The 21,246-nt window shown below is 35.5% G+C and overlaps 1 protein-coding gene across 3 annotated transcripts in view; it reads right to left on the bottom strand.

The window, feature by feature from the left end:
• TMEM196 (transmembrane protein 196) overlaps positions 1-21,246 on the bottom strand; it is a 313,988-nt gene that overhangs the window by 253,511 nt on the left and 39,231 nt on the right. Inside the window, exon 1 of one of the 3 annotated variants that reach the window (XM_070470332.1) lies at positions 20,653-20,730. The exons of the other annotated variants lie outside the window; for them this stretch is intronic. The gene's annotated coding sequence lies outside the window, so the exon portion shown is untranslated. Of the gene's footprint in view, positions 1-20,652; positions 20,731-21,246 lie in introns of those variants that run through there. 3 annotated transcript variants of the gene reach the window in all.

Below are 21,246 nucleotides of genomic sequence, written 5' to 3'. Positions count from 1 at the left end.
AACTGCCACATGTTAAATAGGTACACAAGAGGTTAAGTTAAAATTAAAATCTTGGCAAATACACCTAAAAAAGTTAAACATTTAATCAAACTTGTCATCTTACTTGTTATCTGTTGACCTTTTTTAAAAATCAAGCCTACTAATTTACAGTAAACATTATACCTACATATTTACATTTAAGGAAACATAGTTGCAATGTTTAATACCACAAAATTTATACACTGTGAAATTATTTTTTAGTGTTCATTAAACTGGTGACTTTCAATCCAATGGCTTAAAACAAATGTGGGCTTTAGTGGTAATTTTAATGAAGGAAACATGAGTGATTAAGTACAAAATACATTAAATGGTTTCTTGACATGTTTTCTGTCTCTAACATCCTAGCTTTAAACTTAAGATTTTTCAAGTGAAAGTACGTCTTTAAAAGTTCTCAGCAAGTTTAATTGAGGATACAATAGTGGTCACACACTATTTAAATTGTGAATTTTTAAAACTCCAGTAAAAAGAGACACTACTACCAACTTCAATTGTGGAAAAAGCCCTGAGAATCCTCATTAGAACATATATTTCTTAAAATGAATTTTTATGAAGCAGTTAATTTGGGAAGGTGTCACAACTAACATTTAATTGCTACTACATATCTAAGAAATTTAGCTCTTTCCTTTTACAAATCATATTAGCAAAATGTCAGTAGATAAATATGTGCTAAGAAACTCTACACTCCAATTAATGAAAACTGAAATTCAAAGCAGAGTTCCTGACCCTTTCATATTGGGAACATCTTTGCACCTGAGAACCTCAGAAACAGGGCAGAGTTATTTGAAATACCTGGGATATACTCTTGCCACTCCCATTTCTCAGCTAGCAAGTTGTTTTCAGATTGAAATTGGAATGTCACAACAGTGAGACCTTCCTTGACTTCCTAGATGGTGTCAGGTACACACTGCCCAGGACGCTAAGATTCAGAAGAAAGAGTATCGTGACAGATTATCAGTGTTTTCTGCAAACATAACTAAAATTACTGTGTATATGCCCTAACAAACAGGTTGTTAGTGGCAAAGAGATAGCTATTCCTAATACACCTTTAATAGTAACAGTTTTCTGCCTATACTAAGATTTATTTACTGGTTTTCACTCAGATTATAATCGGGGGAGTATATATATATATAGGCTTTGACTCCTATTCACAAAGTTTCTTCCCTTCAAAACTCAAAGCTATTCTGCAAATTCCAGAGATTTCAGGATCTCACCCTAATTTAATCAGATAAGCACAGGTCTGCCCTATCCAGCCTGGTGGTTTAGCAAGTGTGGCCCTTTCCCTATTTTATTCTCTGACTGAAATTCCCAACTCAATCTGTCTCATCACTTGACATTTATTATATGCATTGGCTAAAATTTTAATGTATAATTATGTATTTGATTGCTTCTACTAAATCATAATTTAGATAAGGCCATTTTCACAGGAGATCACTAAAAAAGTCATCTTAATGTGTGTACCTGATATAACCAGACTTACATCACTGAACTATAGATTTTTACCATGGGTAAGGAGAAATGGCTGAAATCCTATTGTACAAAATTTCTTCTAGTTCTCAGGGGAAACATCATTAGACTAGAAGTTCCTTAACAAAAGAAAGGGCATTTACTTCTTGGGCTTGCCTAGAGCCTAGCACAGAGTCTGACACATAACAAAACATACAAAAGGTATTTGTAGCTGAATAGTTTGATAGATAAATTTCTTAATTCCTAAGACACAGTATTCTTTTCCTTGCTGTTTTTACCAATATGTTGCTTTTATTTAGCAAACCACAAAATACTTTCAAATGAGATTTTCCATTTTACTTATTCCTTTTGCACAATAGTGTAAATAAGATATAATTTTACTTCAATCGCTTTCCACTCCAAGAGTCAGTATTTTAGTAAAAAAGAAACTGAACATTTCAAAACCTCAGAGAAGGGCTTACTTTATTTGAAGTAATGCAAAGGCCATGAGAATCTGACATCTTGATGCATCTGGTTAGATCTAAATGTCCTTATAATGATACTTTGGAAATCTGCTCTTGAAATCCCATTTGGTTAGACTGTGTAATGACAGTGGCACCAAGAGTTGCAGCGTCTGTAACACATCCCTATTCCCCAGAGACAGATCATCTTTTGAAGCATTTGAAAACTTAAAAATAGATCTTTATATAGAAGTCACATTACCCTATCTCTTTGTCCTTTACCAAAGACTGAAAGTTCCTGAGGCTAGAAATTTTGTGGAAGTCTTTTAATCAGATTTGTGTGTAATAAATTGAGACTGGAAGTTCCTTTGAAGATGTTAAGGAAAACACTACCCACTCAATGAGTAGAACTCAAACCAAATCTTCCTCCCACTGGACAGATACTTACTTCCTTGAAACCACCGTGATTCATTGCTATTTTCAGCTATAAAACACCAAAAAAAAGTAACTGAATATGAAACATTAATATCTTTTGCTATTTCTATTCAACACTTGAGCCCATGTTTAAGGAAAAAGCATGAAAGGGAGGTAAATAGAGACACAAGATGCTACCCTTCCTGCCCTCTTCAGCTGTGCTGTCTCAACAGCTAACGACTTCAGTTTATTTCCTCTGCAAATCAATCTGACGTTGCCGAAGTCTGGTGCATTCACTTGCCTATTCAATTATTTTTTTAGAATCCAAACTCAAAAGATAAGCACTTTTCAAGAAAACAGCTAAACAATTCCATTGCCTGCATTATATCAAACTCTTTCAGACAGAAAATGCAGTCAACAGAGATCATCCTACTGAGGTGCAGATGTTGAATATGTCACTTCTACTAGATATTTGCCTTGGGAGAGATTTTATTTTTCCAGAGAGGAAAATGCTTTCCCAAATACCTTCCTTGGCTTTAGAAGTCTACAGGCGTTTTAACTCAAAGGCAATGTCTATGCTAAAGGGGCAATAGTGTCTCCCTCTTGTTAAGGGAACGTGGAGATTCACAAGCTGCTCTAAACAAATGGGAGATCCAGCTAGATGCCATGGGCTGGAGTGACTTTTACTCTCTGCTGTGTCAGCCAAAGACTGTGTTGCTTCACGGAGCTCTATTTTTGGAATCGTAGAGCCGAAGCTACAAATCATCATGAGGTTATCTTACCAACTGTTACTAAAATTTCCATGCCTTCTATCATCCAGGAGCTGATTGCCTTAAAATATAGCAGGGGTGTTTGTTAGGCAAAGGACAACAAAACCACGGTTATTAAAAATAACTCTTTTGCAAACAAAGGAATATGTTGAAAAATATCAGGGAGCCTGGTAATTTGTTTTTTGAGTTACGGTTAGGGCATAAACCAGAGTTTAAATTCTGCCTGCCTGATATGTACTCTAAGGAATACTTTGCTTAACATTTTTAGGCTTCAGTGTCTTTATGATAAAATGAGGATTACATATCACTTCAAGAGGTTTCTGCAAAGATGAAATATGAAGCAATGCATGTGATGCATTTGCAGGGTATCTGACAAAGATAAAGTACTAAAAAACACTAGGACTCATCTCTTCCTCCTTTGTTGAGAAATTGTGGTTCATATTCAAAAGAGCTCCTTCCTGGACAGAGGATTTCTGAAGTCACTGATCATTTTTAATGGTGCTGCATAATTTGTCTCTAGTGTTTTCTTCTCGGTTTTCCTATTGTGTGGCTCTGGTGGGTTGAAATAACAGGATGCTTAGACCATTATTCTCATTTTGACATTTTGATACAGTTCTGACCAAATGTTTGAAGTAAAGGGAAATTCATGAGAAATAATGTGCGTTTGATTTCAAGAAGCTTTCATTTCTAAATTAACCATTAAATCGCTAGACTAAAAATTGAGCAGTCCATCTAATTCATTATGTGCAAGGTTTTAAAATCTATAAGTCTTTCTATAGAGAGTTGTTTTCTCATTTGATTCTCATAATAACACAGGTTGTACACAGATTTTTTTTGCTTCCTAAAATAAGTAAACTGAGGATCCATGTGAAAGTCACTTGTGTAAGAACTAACACTAAATTATAATGACAACATTAGAAACTCAAGTCTCCTAAATTAAAATAAAAATGTTTTTGGTGTTCTCTTGTAACACACAATTGGCCTTTCGATCTGCCTGGATTATCTTGAGCAGGTCACACAATCTTTCTGCATCTCAAGGGGAATAGTTATACCCATTTCACTATAATATAAAGAGAATAAGTGAAGATAATGCATACAAAATATTTTGAAAAACATAAAATTATCATTATTCAGAAGGGACTGTCAATATAGCTCCCTATGACCTCTTCCCAATACTCTGGAAGCTGATATATATTTTACATATATATAATACATGATAAATATACACACACATACATACATATGACGAAGAACAGATCAGCTATGTTCTAAAGCAAGATTCAAAATAATAGAGGGCAATGTGTGCAATTCACTCTCCCTATGAATTACACTCATGAGAGTGAAGGAAACAGATACCCTAGAGAAACACTCATACTTCATATCCCTAAACTGTGAACCTGTATCAGACATCTATTGTAGCTTAACAAGCATGTGAATCAGGATTCTCCACAGAAACAGAACCAACAGGAGATATATATCCAGATGTGAGAAGAAAGAATACCAGTGGCCAATAATTTATGCAAAAATCCCAAGAGTGGAATCACTGATAAGTAAGCTCCAAACCCAGTAGAAGATTCTAAAGCATCAAATGCATGGAAGGGAGGTATAAATGCAATGGTTCAAGAGAAAGTAGTTTGGTAAATGCTATGTAAGGAAAGGAATGTTGCAAAGAGATTGGATCAAGAGAAAATTTTGGAATTTCTCAATTTTTGAGATCTGGGGTGAAGGGAGTGAGGGTGACGAGTGGAAAGTATACCTGCAAACATCCTCAGATAGGAGCTACCTCAAAGAGCTGTGTTTAATTTTATGCTCCATATTTTATTAGGAGGGCTACACTGGAAATTTCACTTAGCTTTCCTTAATTACTGTTTTCTTACATGGGAAATATTAAGGTTGATAGCTGCGGGGAGCCAGCCTGACTGCTCAGGCTCCTTCTTGGCTCTGAGAGAGATCAAGAGGTCCCTCTCTGTCCCGCCACCCCTGATTTATTAAAGCACAGGTTGGCCTTTCTCACCTCCCTCAAGGAAATTGCTGTAGCGATCTTTCACCTGTTTTCCTGGTGCTGATAAACTCGTCATGATTGAAGCCTGTTTTCTATCTAGTTCTATTGATCTTAATCATGTTGGGCGCTAGGGTGATGCTTTACTGATCTTAAGTGGAGGAATTTAAAACATCTGTGCCTGTAGCTCTGCACATATGCAAACCTTTGATCTATTAGTAACTCCTGTTAGCATATATATAGGTGTGGTATTCTTCAATAAAGTTGGCAGAGTCAGACGCAAGCTGACTCTGTCCCTCTCAACCCCATCTTTCTAAGTCTTTCTGAGTCTTATTTTTCTTAGGTACTCTGGTAATTGCGTTCTCGACCAGTTCGTTTGCCGGCAGGCTCCGGCAGATAGCCATGTTTTATGAGTTATGATATCAATGTACATGTATGTACATATGTTAATTCATGTACATATTAAAATATCATCCATGCATAAACACTTACATTACACACATACTGTTCAAGCACATAAAGTTTTTAGAATACAATGTCAGGTACTCTTACTGTATGTTAAAATATATCAAGTCTTTGAAAATTTTAAGTAAATAATTGAATAGCTTCCTAATTTTAAATTGTAGAGGAGTGTCTTGAGTGCTATATTGGGAGTGTTCATGAGTAAAGGACACCATAGCAGTAGTATATGACAGTTCTCATGCAATTTCCTCATGTAGATCTTTTTTCTTTCCTGAGGCAGGTTAAGAGCTTGTGCTATATCATCCTAAATCTAATTACTTTTAAAAGCAGTCAACAGCTTCTACTTAGATTTGACTTAACTCTGCTTCCCTAATGAACATAAGATGCATTCCAGTTTTAACATTTTTCTTTAAAGCTTTTTAAAAACATTTTCCCCATAGCTCATAAAGCGAGAAAATTTAGGAAAGAATGATTTATTTTACTCTTTATAATTCAAGACTACATATATCCATTTGTCTAAGATTAAAAAGCCTCTTAACCTCTAACTAAGCTCATGCAGTTTGAATCTTAAAGCAATGTAGGGGAAAACAACTATGAGAGAGAGGTAATTATTACAGTTGGGTGGAAAGTGAGTTAATGTCTGTTCAACATGTTCTTTTTGTGGCCCCAAATTTCTAAAAGGCTAATATCAATCTTACATTAACTATGAGAATTAAAAAAAAAAAAAAAAACAACTTAGGTAATAAAGAAAAGTCCTGAAGAGCTTCGACTTCCACGGGAGTTGGAGGAGACAGAGCTGGTGAGAGATCCTAGCCACTCCCAAGAGTGGAAGCGCTGAGAAGTAAACTCCAGCCCCAGTGGAGGATTCTAAAGCATCAAACCAATACATGGAAAGGAGGTGAATGCAATGGTTCAAGAGAAAGCAGTTTGGTAAATCCTATGTAAGGAAAGGAATGTTGCCAATAGACCCAGATGAAGAAAGCATTAGGAGACCTTCTTCAGTATTTAAGAAAAGTTCCTCAAACTGGAGAGGGCAGAGCTGATGCAAGGCGTCTGACAAGCAGAGGATTGTAAGACTGATACGGGGCCGGGGATAAAGCAAGTCCCACTCTTTGAACTACTTAGGGCCCTCTGGTCAAGGTCTGGTACAACGATCGTTCCTGCACAAATGATTGCTTAGGATAGCATAGCATTACTTAGGACATCACTTAGGACATACATATTATCACCATTCATGACACTGTAAAATGTTGCCTTTCTATTTTCAACAGAAATTTTTTTATTTGTGTAACTTTTAGCATTATGGCGAACATTCAGGTAAATGAGTAAGAATCTGGGTTGACTAGGATATTCAGAGTGTTTTTTTAATAATGCGTTGTTTTTCAGTACCTTAGTGAAACATGAGGGTAAATATTAAAGGGACTTGATGAAAAACTGGGTTTCTCAGGGTGTTTTATTAAAAGACTCTGACAAATAGGGACTTGAAAGTAGATCTAGCTGCCATGTTAGAGAAATCACTATTTGAAGGTTGTCCAAAATGAGGAAACGCAAAAAAGATGTGTGTTGGGCTGAATTAATGTGAATCAAATGGTAAAAAATAGACAAGAATAAGAAGGAAGGATGAATAAGCACGGAGATTAATGTGCAGATGGCAGATAAATTTCCTGAAACCTTAAGGACAAAAGAAAAGGAAATAACATTTATTGAGCTTATTCTATGTGCCTGGCATTCTATTAGGTATTTTACATTTGTTCTTATTTAATCATTCTTTTGATAAACATTTCTTTTCAATGCCATATATGTGCTTCCTAAAAAAGACTGTATCTTGTAAAACAGTTTACGGTTTTCAGAAAAATTGAGCAGTATAGTATAAATTCCATAGCCTATTCCTCCTATTATTAACCTCTTACACTTGTTATAGACAAAAGTGCTTTGAAAAGTTCTTAAAACCCTAAAATCATTTGTCATTGTTTCTACAGATGAAAAACCAAGGCTTAGAGAAACTGTTTCCCAAAATATGTGACCAAGTATTTTATCCCCAATTTCATACAGGAACAGATCTTTTAATGTTCCAACAACATCTACAGGGCATATATAGTTAATAACCTGGCCAACTGTCTGTCTTGTGCACTTGCAAACTTATTTTAATATCTTCTTTATGTATAGCTCTTAACTATCCCTTAAGAATTTTCATGTGTGATGTCCTTTCATTTTCAGCAGGGCTTATGGATAAATGTAAATTAACAACGGATCCAAAAGTTTGATCAGTTGCAACTATGACACAATTTGTGCCCAGAAGGGTGCCCACAAGAAGAGGCTTAGTTTTATTTTGACATTTTTTAAATTAAAAATGTCATTTGACATTAAATATGACATTTGAATATGTAACCAGATATAGCACTGATACCAAAAACCTGAAAAAGACAAACCTTTTTCCCTCCTCATCCATGGAACCTACTACTTCTTCACATGTAGAAGTATATACTACATAGAAGTGTACCTTCTCTGCTTATGTGCCCCTTATCAATCCACTACTACTTTTCCTTAAAAAATCCAAGCTGTCTCCTTTTGTTCATTAGAGTAGCTCCTGATGCTTTATCCTACATCTACTCATTTTCCATCATTTGGTTCATATATTACAGTGAGTGTCCCTTTGAGTCTTCTTGTCTCCAAATTATTCACTTTTATGACATTCCTACTTTAGTGGCGCTTTTGAAACAGAGATTATACACATACATTTTACCATGTTAGCCCTGACAATAAGCACAGAGGATAATTTCCCATTAAAACATGGGAATAAGATTTTACTTTCTTCAAAGCTTGTTACCAAAATGCCTGAAATGATACTTCCACAGCTCCCTTTTTTGATAACACTGTCTCATTTTACTCTGAAAGTTTTTGTACTGCTCCAAATCTGTTCAGTATACTTTTTTCATAAGTTTTACATCTTACCTAAAAGTGAGTCTTAAGAACATCTATCTTTTATTTTATTTTTATCAAATAGCACATGAATGTAATTTAGAAATTTAAATAGTACAATGGGTTTATATTGAAAAATAGCAGTTCTGCCTCCCAACTTCTAAGGAAATCCTTCTCTGCAGAGACAGCAATATTCAAATGTGTTACCTGCTTTTTTGAGATATCTTATGATTTTGAAATTTATGCCCATATACCATGCTTTAATTTTCCAGTTTTAAGTACTATTTATTGACTGTCTACAATGGAATACACTACAAAAAAAATACACTTCCATTATCAGTATTCACCAAATAGGCAAACTAGTAAAAACTCAATATTCGGTTTTGATATTATTGCAACTTTACAGATGATGTTCACAGGCGAGTCACTTGCTGGACAATGATTCCACTTAATTTTTTATTTTTTCTGAAGTAAATAAGCTACTGCTTTTGTTTTGTCTTCCAGAAGAAAAAGAGAGGAATTTTCAGACTAATGAAAGGCTAGAGAATTCTTTGCCAGCTCATATATACCAAGGAGAAACACTGAAAGAAAGTCTTTTCACTGAAGGAAAATGCTCCTACATAGAAGTAGAGAATCATAAGAATGAAGAGAGCCAGAAAGGGCAAAATATAGGTAAATAGGAAAAACTGACTATTTAAAACACCAATGATAATAGTAGTAATAATAATAGTACCTTGTGGAATTTATAAGATTTGTAGAAAGAAAATATGTGGACAAAAATTGCAAAAAAAAAAAAAAAAGGTGAAGTAAGGATACACAGAGTATCCCTACTTCTAGGTAACTTCTAGGATCTGCGAATGTGCCCTAAAAGCACTAACTAATTTGCTATATGACACAGGGAGCTCAAATCCAGTACTCTGTGATAGCCTAGAAGGGTGGGAGGCGGGAGGATGTTTTGTGAAGGAGGGTACATATGCATACTAAGGCCAATTCCTTCAACTAAAAACTTAAGTTAAAAAAAAAGGTTCAATGCAGTAAATTGTAGATGTATATTATAACATCTAGGATAACCAGTAAAAGGATAAGACAATATTTATGATTAAAAAGGTACTCAAGGAAATACAATAAAATAACAAATCATTCTTATTAATTAAGAAGAAGGCAGGTAAGGAGAAATAATGGGGAAAAATAATAGACTGAATGATAAAGCACAAATATAAAAGTGGTTTATTTAAAACCAATTATATGAAGGCTGCAGCCATGAAATTAAAAGACACTTACTCCTTAGAAGGAAAGTTATGACCAACATAGATAGCATATTAAAAAGCAGAGACATTACTTTGCCAACAAAGGTCCATCTGGTCAAGGCTATGGTTTTTCCAGTGGTCATGTATGGATGTGAGAGTTGGACGATAAAGAAAGCTGAGCACTGAAAAAATGATGCTTTTGAACTGTGGTGTTGGAGAAGACTCTTGAGAGTCCCTTGGACTGCAAGGAGATCAGTCCTGGGTGTTCATTGGAAGGACTGATGCTGAAGCTAAAACTCCAGTACTTTGGCCACCTCATGAGAAGAGTTGACTCATTGGAAAAAGCCCTGATGCTGGGAGGGATTGGGGGCAGGAGGAGAAGGGGACGACAGAGGATGAGATGGCTGGATGGCATCACCGACTCAATGGACATGAGTCTGGATAAACTCCAGGAGTTGGTGGTGGACAGGGAGACCTGGCGTGCTGCGATTCATGGGGTCGCAAAGAGTCGGACACGACTGAGTGACTGAACTGAACTGATATCAAGGATAATAATAAATAAAAATTGACTAAGTAATCCAATTAAAAGACAAAAATTATTAGACTGGATTAAAACCATAGCTTAACAAAATCTAATTCTATTCTATTTACCAGAGACACACTTTAATAGTATGTCAATACACTAATGCTGTTTTCTCATGCTATTTTAACAATTACTACAAATTAGTGGCACAAAACAACACAAATTTATAATTTTTCTAGCTCACAAGTCCAAAATGATTTTCCAAGGCTAAAATCAAGTTTCAGCAGGGCTATATTCCTTCTGAGGGCTCTGTGGGACAATTCTTTTATTTGCCTATTTCAGTTTCTAGAAGCTTCCTAGATTATTTGGCTGGTGGCCCCTTTCATTTCAAAACTAGAGGCATAGAATCTCCAAGTCTCCTGATCTGATTCTCCTGCTTCACTCTTTCACTTGTAAGAATCTGTGATCATATTGAGACATCCAAATAATCTAGAAAAATCTTCATGTATCAAGATCCTTAACTAATTATATCTGAAAACTTCTCTTTGGTAGGCTTGGTTCCCAGATGAGGTGGAAGGCAACTACCCAGAAAAGTCACTTAAACAATAGAAGGCCACATAAATGAGAAATACACTTTGTTGTGTTAACTGATTGAGGTTTCAAGGTTGTTTACCAGAGCATAGTCAAGTTTTCCTAAATCATTTACTTGTGTAGAACTTTGATATAAGACCAGTTATTTCACCACTTGTTAATATACCCTAGCCTTCTTACACGTCCATCAGCAAAAAAAAAAAAAAAAGCAAAAAAATCAGATCCACATGATGTCATATATTACAGTTATAAGCAGATATTTTAAAACTACATTTACTACATTTAAAGGAAAGTGTTTATATCACTAAATGTGAACACAGTTGACTTGAAAATATCTGCAGGGAAGAAAAAATTATAAAAAGTGACTTTGGAGAATTCAAGAACAATCACAGATTTTGTAGAATAAATATGCAATGCCCAAAGTAAAAAGAGTATGGAGGTATTTAGCAGCAGTTTAAACACCAAAGAAAAGAGACTTATGAACTGATAGGTACAAAAGAAGAATGACACATGAAAGAACAGGAGGAAAGGGATATAAGAATGGGTAACAGACACAGAGGAGAACTACAGATATAAACATTACACATGAAAGTGAGAACACCAAGGGAAAGAGAAAATATTAAGGATGATTAGAAACAGAACACCATATCCTCAAAGTAACACTGTATCTGATCTCTTTTATAAGCATAATGAAAGCCATAGTTAATTAAATTATTATATCTTCAATGGTTAGATAGCATCTCTGACTCAATGGACATGAACTTGCGCAAACTCTGGGAGATAGTGGAGGACAGGGAAGCCTGGTGTGCTGCAGTCCATGGGGTCACAAAGAGTTGGATACAACTTAGCAACTGAACACCACCACTCTTCAGTAGGTTGAAAGAAAATAACACTCAGCCTTAATTCTATACCCAAATAAAGTATCTTTCAAGAATATGGCAAAATTCAGACATTTCAGATTAAAAACATCAGGGCACTCACCAGCAGTTTTACTAATAAAAATTCTAAATGATATGCTATAGGTTATAAAGGAATTGATTCCAGATAAAAGTTCTCAACTGCAAGAAGCAATTAAGAGCAGAAAAGTGGTCAACATTGTGGGCACAAAAAAGTAAACATTGATTGTACTGAACAAAAATAATGTATAGCTAAGTCTCAAATTTTTTAAGTATTTCAGTTATACAGAATACATTCTCTTACCATAATAGAATTAAGCTAAGTATATTTGAAAGATATGAAAATTAAACTGGATATTTAAAATTATACTTCTGAGTAATCCATTGGACACAGAAAAATACTATAAAGGAAACTAGAAGACAGAGTATCATGACCTGAATACCAATGCAAATTTCATACAGTATAAGAAAATTGTTAAAGCAGATTAAAAAAATACTTAAGAGAAAAAGTCATGGTCTTAAATGCATGTTTTTTAAAAAATAAGCAAGATTGACACTGAAGAACTAAGCATTCATTGAAAGATGTTAGTAGAATAAGCCCAAATGGCAGCAGAAACTACAAGGCAGGAAAACACAGTAACAGCAGAAATTAATGAAATAAATGGGGGGAAAAAGAACATAAGGAATATTGAGAAGCAACAGAGTCAGAATTTGGTCCTGTGAGATCGCAAATAAACCTGGCAAATCTGAAGTAGGAATAAGTCACGGAAAAAAGAAAATCACAAACAGCCAATATCAGGATGGGTAAATATTAGATAAAGAGGTTATTAGTAAAAATATTTATATTTTTCAAATTTCTAGAAAAAATGAGAAATGGCAAATCTGAATATTCCCACTACCATAAAAGAAAAAGTATTAGTGGTTTAGCATCTTCCCACAAAGAAATCTCCAGGAACAGATACGGCTACATGGAGAAGTTCAAGTAAACATTCACAGAACAAATAATTCCAGTCCTAATAAATCCTTCTAGAAAAGAAAAAAATAAGTAGCACATTCCAATTCATTTTATGAGGTAAGCATAACCTTGATATTTTAAAAAGTGAAAAAAATTAGAGGCAAACATCACCTTGAAATATAGTCAATTTACAATATTGTGTTAGTTTCAGGTGTATAGCAAACTGATTCAGTTTGTATATGTATAGCTTTCCAGGTCAGTTTTCAGTATAGGTTGTTATAAGATATTGAATATAGTTCCCTGTGCTATAAGTAGATCCTTGGTGCTTATATATTTTATATATAGTAGTTTCTATATGTTAATCCCACATTCCTAATTTGTCCATCCCCACTTCCTTTTCCCCTTTGGTAACCATAAATTTATTTTCTACATTTGTTAAGTTTGTTCCTGTTCTGTATAGATTCACTTGTACTTTAAGATTCCACATATAAGTGATACAATATTTTTCCTTCTCTATCTGACTTACTTCACTAAGTAAAATATCCTCTAGGTCCATCGATGTTGCTGCAAATGGCAATATTTCATTCTTGTTTTATGGCCGATAAAATTCATAAACCAAGAATGCAGTAAATGTAGAAAGGATAAGATGTCATGATGATATTCTGTTTACACTAGAGAAAGGTAAATTTAACATTAAAAATTTTAGATTGGCATTAGAAAATAATTGAATGTGTTTTGCCACAAAAATAAGTTGCAGGGGAAAAAAAATCATACAGTTGTCTTTCTAAATGTTGAAAAAGTTTTGATGACATTTGTTTTCATGTTCACTACACTGAGAAACTAGAGGGAAAGAAAGATTTCCTTTATCTGATGAAGAATATTTACAATATAATTTAGAGCAACACTCAACACTTGAAACAGTGAAGGCCGGCCCTTCAAGACAGGGACCAAGACAAGAATGCCCACTCTCTCCTATGCAGTTAACTATGCTGGAGTTGCTGCACAGAGGAAGCAGTAAATGAAAAAAGCAATGAAAAATGTAAGAGCTGGAAATGAAATAAAACTTCCATTATATGTGGGTTACGTTATTATTAACAAGAAAATCCAAACGAACCTATAGTTATGTGATTAAAATGAAAAAGTTTACAAAATTGTTGGATTCAAAAATAAAATATACAACTATCCACCAGCAACAAACACTTATAAAATGAAAATTTGAAAATAGAACATTTACAATAATATCAAAAAATGTTTTAAGAAAATAGGGAAGATCTATATGGCAAAATTTATAAAACGTTAAAAGAAACTAAATCTAAATAAACAGAAAATTCATAGACTGATGGGTTGAAAAACACATTTTAAAAATGGTAGCTCTCTTAAGTTGGTCTATACATTCATCCCCTATCAAAACTGCAACAGGGATTTTTATGTAACTTTAAGTATTTTAATAGAAGAACTGAGTGAGAAGGAATTAATTGAATAATTTGAAAAAACTTTTTAAAAATAAATTCATGTTATTGTTGCATACAGATTAAAGACTTAGTAAAAAATAAAATGATTAAAATAAAGTTTAGTTACAGAAAAAGAGACTCAGATGTATAGAACAGACTTGTGGACTCTGGGAGAAGGCGAGGGTGGGATGTTTCAAAAGAACAGCATTGAAACATGTATATTATCTAGGGTGAAACAGATAACCAGCTCAGGTTGGGTACATGAGACAAGTGCTCGGGCCTGGTGCACTGGGAAGACCCAGAGGGATCGGTGGAGAGGGAGGTGGGAGGGGGGACTGGGATGGGGAATACATGTAAATCCAGGGCTAATTCATTTCAATGTATAACAAAAACTACTGTAATGATATAAAGTAATTAGCCTCCAACTAATAAAAAAAAAAAAAAATAAAGTAAAAAAAAATAAAATAAAAAGACTAGAAACAAGTGTATAAGCCACTGTTCATACATGGGCAATTTACTTATGAGAATAATTGGAAAACACAAGTGTTTTGAAAAATAATGTTGAGATATGAATATTAAAAAATTATATATAGTTTGACCCCTTACTCACATCATGCCAAAATCAATCCAGGCAGATTAAAGGCTTTAATATGGAAGTTAATCTTTATAGCTTCAGAAAGAATAAAAATTAGTTTCTCCATGATCTTATTTAGAGGACGATTTAGAGTGCACAAATGGTGCTAATAAGGGAAAATTAATATATTAATAATATTGAAATTGAGAATTTCTATTCCTTAAAAAAAAAAAAAGCCAAAAAATCTAATCTTTAAGAAATACCCTAAGAATTAGATGGTAAGTCAAAAAACGAGAAGATACACAATACTTACCTAACAAGGGCTGGCATCAAAAACACTGTATGTAAAAACACCTACAAATCAATCTGAAAAGGATATAAGTCTATTTTAAAAGAGACAGCCAGACTTGGATAGTTACCTCAATGTAGAGTTAATGTGTTTTTGCCCAGGACAGTCCTAATGTATGTCACTTATCATAGTTTAATAGTTAATAATGTACACTTTTACCCTCAAGAGCATCTTAATATGCTCAACAAATCTCACCATATCCATCTATCTTTCTGCTCTCAGGCCTATCTTTTGTCCCTAATTTCTGAGCTACCTAAAGCCTCTAATTGCAAGGCCTTACTGCAGTTTTACAGGATGAATCTTCTTGCCTCTACTGGACTCCTCTGTCTGCAGCTTTCAGCTCTGTGTTATTGAGTTTTCCATTTCACAAAATGTTATCATTTCCTTTGCTCTTTGTCCTTGTGAGTTTCTTTATACTTTAATTCTTTATTGCTATCACAAAGAAGATGGAGAAGAATCCAAAATAAAGATTATACCAAGGTACCATACTTTACCCAGAGTACTTGTTTACTATTCTCCATTCATCATTTAAATGCCTAATTGAAATCATATCTACTTTAGAAATCCTTCACAACGAAGCAGGAGATGGTACTATCTTCTTGAAAAACAAGCCTTTGTTCATCATCTTGATAAATGCATTTTCCTTTCGGCATATTTGATCCTACATATCTGGTGACCTTATTCCTTTATTGTTTTTGGAGAAGCAGTTTTTCAGAAATGTATTGATATTCCTTTATTGTTTTTGGAGAAGCAGTTTTTCAGAAATGTATTGATTCACTTTGTCTATGTGTGACATTTATACACTGAATGGGAATTATTGCTCACAAAATAGGAACCTGTACCACATTAACAAAATTGTTAAAGAGTTTTTGCTTATGCTTCTAGTGCAAAAACTGAAGACTCTTTAGTTAGTTTCTATAATCAGAGATGTGTCAGAGAGTCACAAAAATGGGCCATTTGCGCAGTCTTCCTTTTCTCCTTCTGATTTTTATTCAAATAACACTAAAGACAGGAAACAAATTAATTTCTTAAAAGATACTTCTTCGTTAAGGACATCAATTCAGATTCCAGGGACAGAAAATAATTTGCTGATATTATTTTGATTGTTAAGGATTTATATTTTATATTTATATATATATATATTTCTGATAGAGGACAGAAACCATATCTTAATCATTTTTGCATTTCTGGCACTAAAGGAGGGTTCCATAAAGGTTTGTGTTTGAATGGACATTTAAACTGACTGTCTTTGCTTCTTTCACTGAATAGAAATGCATTTGCCATTTCAATTGAGGGTGAGATAATGACACTGTTCTACTTACTCCCTCCAAGTTTTTTACCTTAGTAATAGAGGCAAACACATGAGATCACTTGCCTGAAAGGAAATGTAGTTGTGTCAGCAATGTAGGCATGTCAGCAGTTTACTTAGGTTTGAGCCGCTAAACCTGTTTTAAGAAAAAATTCTGTGAACTGATAAGCTTCTTTAGAAGATGAGACTTTCAAAATATTAACAGATCCTTCTTGAGAAAAAGGTAGAAAAATAAAACATTTACAAATGCTGGATACTTAATTTCTATTTTTAAATTTTATTTATTTAATTTCCATTTTTACTAGCATAATAAAAGGATCGCAGGATAGTGTCCTTGTGAGGAAACAGACAATTGTTTTTTTAAATACTGTCATTATGCTATGAGGTTCAAATAGTCTTGAGCCTTAAACTGCAGTAACTGAGCTCATAAGACAAAAATATGCCTGTCTCTCAATTTCACAGCAGTCTATATCCATGAGAAAATTTTCTCATACAGTCTCTGTGAGGCAGGCTAGAAGTAGGATGATATTACTTGCAATCTGCTGGAACTGAGAACAGGGGAATTTAAATAACATGACTAACATTGCTTTGCCCATGGTGGGGCTGAAATTAGAATGGAGGTCTCTCAATTTAAGGTTGGACTGCCCCCACTGGGCTGAAAAGAATCCAAGTACAGTGACAGAAAAAGTTCTTTCCAACTTCACAGTACCTCTGACTGCTGGGTGTGCAAAGAACCCAGCCCTTCATCACATTTCCCTGCAGACTAGCTGGACACGAGAGTATAATCCTAGGATAATTTCTATTTCTGTAGAGTGAATAAATGACAATGACCTGTAAGGATCCTAGTGGTGTAAGGATGGGGCAGAAGATGAGAACGCTGGGTGAGTATGTGTCTGAATGGAAGTGATGGAAGCTATCAGGAAGGCTATTCTAGCCAAGTACCTTGAGTTTTTTACTACCTGCATGCATGTGTGAGTGCTAAGTTGCCTCAGTCATGTCCAACTCTTTGCAGCCCTATGGCTGTAGCCTGCCAGGCCCTTCTGTCCATGGATATTCTCCAGGCAAGAATACTGGAGTGGGTGGCCATGTCCTCCTCCTCCAGGGGATCCTCCCCACCCAGGGATCAAATATGAGTTTCTTATGTCTCCTGCAATGGCAGGTGGGTTCTTTACCACTAGTGCCACCTGGGAAGCCCCATACTAACTGCACTCTCTTCAACTAAAAAAGTAATGAATGTGTATTATGCCTGGAAGTTCCCAAATTAGTTATGTATATCTATTATTTGATTTAACTGTCAAAACATTCCTATGTAGCAAGTATTACCATCTCTCATCCCATAAATGAATAAATGGACTCAGAGAAGCTCATAACTTGCCCATGAACATCTAGCCATTGAGTAATGAAGCAAGAGCAAGAGTCTTAAAAAAGATCTTAAATGTGTACCTTTTCTTTCCATTTCTTTTTGCAATAGGGAAGGGCAAGTAAGGGAGTACCAGCAGTAACGATGGCTTAAGAGCAATGTAGGTAACTTTAAGCAACATATTATAGCATTGGTATGTTTCAAGGCTAAGAGGGAATTGTGCTTAATAGGGTATCAAGACAGGTTGGGTGTCACTATTAAAAAAAATCTAAAGGAAAACAGAATCCATCCTTTGACCATGTATAGTCAAATGACAGAGTATAGAAAACTTAGTGTCATCCATACTAGCCCAGACAGATACTAGATCATCCCCATATGTACATATTTGGAAACATCTTCATTACCAATTACTCCAATAGGCCCCAAGTGTAGAAGTGTTATCTAAAACTTGCTTAGTAATTACTTCATCTTTGAGATTTGGCAGACCCTGATTATGTGATGTGCTTTATAAAAGATGAACATCCTTCAAAGAAGAGGAAACTTGTGAGAGCATGTGAGAGAAAAGGGTTGCTGTGGATACATCATAACCATCTAGTTAAGACAGGCAAAGAAAAGCATTCCAGCAGACAGAGGACAGTCTAAACTGCCAATGAAGCAACAGAAATAAATCATACTGGCGGATATGCGATGAACACTTACAGATAAATATTTACATCAGAGAGGCACCATATTCATGAAGAAAACTTACAGGATGACATACTGAATTAACATCTACCTTTTCATAGGAAAAAGCTGTTGGATATATCTGAACCTTATTAATCTGTAAGTGTTGAAGGATTTTTTTTATTATGTCTGTCTTTTATTTGCAAAATTTATAAATACCTTCTTTTCCTGGCCCTTGTCACACATTGTTTTTCTAGTGTGTGCTCTCTAAATAATGCTACTAATAGCTATCATATTTCAAGTTCTGAGCATTCTGCTGGATAATTTTAGACAACTTCTCATTTAATCATCACAGTAATTCATCAAGTTATTATTCTCATTTTACAGACAAGAATTCTGAATCTCAAAAAATGTAAAACAACTTGTTATGTGTAACATGATAGTGAAAGTAGATCTGGGATTTTAATCCAAATTGAACTCATTGAAGGTAAGTATCTTTTATGTATCTTCCACATCTATAATTCCTATAACAAGTAAGTACGTGCACTGCAATCACCCAGAAAATGAAAAATAGTTTCCCACTTTAGACCTTCTGGAGATTTCTGGTTCAGTTGGTTGAGGATGGAACGTCAGTCTAGATGTCTAACAAATCCCTTGACATGACTCTTACATAGCCAGTTTTAGGTTCACCAAATTGATGTCTTCCATATAGTAGAGAATATATATTTTTAAAATGTTGAAGTAAACTCCAGATATCAAGCTGATGTTCCTTTGAATTTCCTAAGATTTAAAGACTCTTGATGGTGGGACACAACACACTGACACATGGGTAAATAAAAGGCAGAACCATTTATATAGCTCCGGAAGAAAGACAGGGCCAAACAAAGGACTGTGGGGAAAAGGTAACAGCAGACCGGAGCTATAGAGGCAGCAAGTAGGCCGGAACGCCTAGGTTTCCAGGGCTCCCTGTAGGTTGTCTAACATAAATAGCTTTGCCGGCCTTGGTGCATAGTGACCATCTCTGGCTGTGTGGAACTTGGCCATTGGTATTAGGAAGTGTGCTTAGTAACCTGGAGTGTAACAGGCAGATAAAGGAAGTGGCTAACATGTGGGCTTAACAGGCTGCCCAGAAAGGGGAACTGACCTGCCTCTTGGCCAGAGCCTCAAAACTGAGTCAACACAGCACAACTTAGAAAACACAAAATAACTACCATAATATACTCTACTTGTTAGGATTATTTCGGATTGGTTCAAACCTTCAATTCACAATTTAGACCTAATTAAATCCTCACCAACATGCCGCTGGTTTCCAAACACAAGAAGGTGGAGGGAGAGATTTACACCTCGTAGCCATTTCTGGCTCCCACTTAGAACCTCATTGAATCTTGTTCTCCATGATAAGTTTTGAATTTGGTATCATCTGCCTAGAAGTTAAAACATCAAACACTTTACCCTGTCTTATACTTTAGAAAAACTTCATGAACATATTCATTAAGACAACATACAAAAGCACTGACAGAAGGCATTGTGTGTATAGCACACTTTGATGAAGGCTTGGAGTTTAAATTAAACGGTGTTTAAATTGCTACAGCAAAAGTAACCTAACCATAATCGTTAAACGTGACTGCTACTAAAACTCTTGGGTGACTTCACAACACTCTTTTTGCATAACCTTCTGTCCCCTGGGTCTGTGCAGTGGGGCTTAAATATCTCTTATTTCCTGGGCTTCCTCCTAACTCCCTTCTCATGGTCTCATATTCCACTCCATGCAACTTATCCAGGTATTTTCCTAAAGAGAAAATATTTTCATTGGTTCCAGCTATTAACATTTATTTTCACTCTGCTACTTCATTCTTTCTTCTCATGGGAAATCATTTCACGAAAAGATGTCACGTAAGGTCCTTTACTTATATTATCTCCCTAAGTAGATTTTGCTTATATCATTTCCCATTAATTGTAAAGTAATTACCTTGATTTCATTCAGCCTCAGGGAATAAAGCAGGCTGGTCACAGGAAGACTATTGCCCTGTCCACTTTCACCAGTCAATTCTTTGTGTCCTGGAGAACATACTGCTTTAAAAGCTACTTCTCTGAATCCTATTTCACAACTACAGGGCCAGAAGTAAGTAATCACTCAAAAAACAAGCAAACTATGCAACAATAAGTTCTAATTAGTATGAAATCACTGGTTAAGGGAGGGTAGAGGGCAAAAACTGAAGCAACACACAATGTTGGTGCCTTTTGCCAGAGTGAAAAACAAAACGAAACAGACCTCCTTCCTTAAGCTTCTCTTCTAAACCTCACAGTTTTGCAATGTGCCAGGGCCACGCACCATCCCTGTACTCACTCCCTCTGTGACCTCATAAGGCCTCAACGCTGATGCTTCCCCAAAAATCTCAGCTTCATTCCTCCCCTGAACTCTGCTAACTCCATGTTTTCCCTGGGGCACCTAATAAGCACTTCAGGCAAACATGGCCAAGGCAGAACTCTTCATTTCCCCTCCAGCTCTTCAGTCAGTTCAGTCAGTCAGTCATGTCCGACTCTTTGCGACCCCATGGACTACAGCACGCCAGGCCCTCCTGTCCATCTCCAACTCCCGGAGTCTACTCAAACTCATGTCCATCGCGTCGGTGATGCCATCCCACCATCTCATCTGCTGTCGTCCCCTTCTCCTCCCGCCTTCAATCTCTCCCGGCATAAGGATCTTTTCCAATGGGTCTGTTCGTCACACCAGGTGGCCGAAGTATTGGAGTTTCAGCTTCAGCAGCGGTCATTCCAATGAATATTCAGGACTAGGATGGACTGGCTGGATCTCCTTGCA

The sequence above is a fragment of the Odocoileus virginianus genome, chromosome 1 (assembly GCF_023699985.2).
Source record: "Odocoileus virginianus isolate 20LAN1187 ecotype Illinois chromosome 1, Ovbor_1.2, whole genome shotgun sequence".
NCBI lineage: Eukaryota > Metazoa > Chordata > Mammalia > Artiodactyla > Cervidae > Odocoileus > Odocoileus virginianus.
This window is presented reverse-complemented; position numbering and strand designations above follow the sequence as displayed.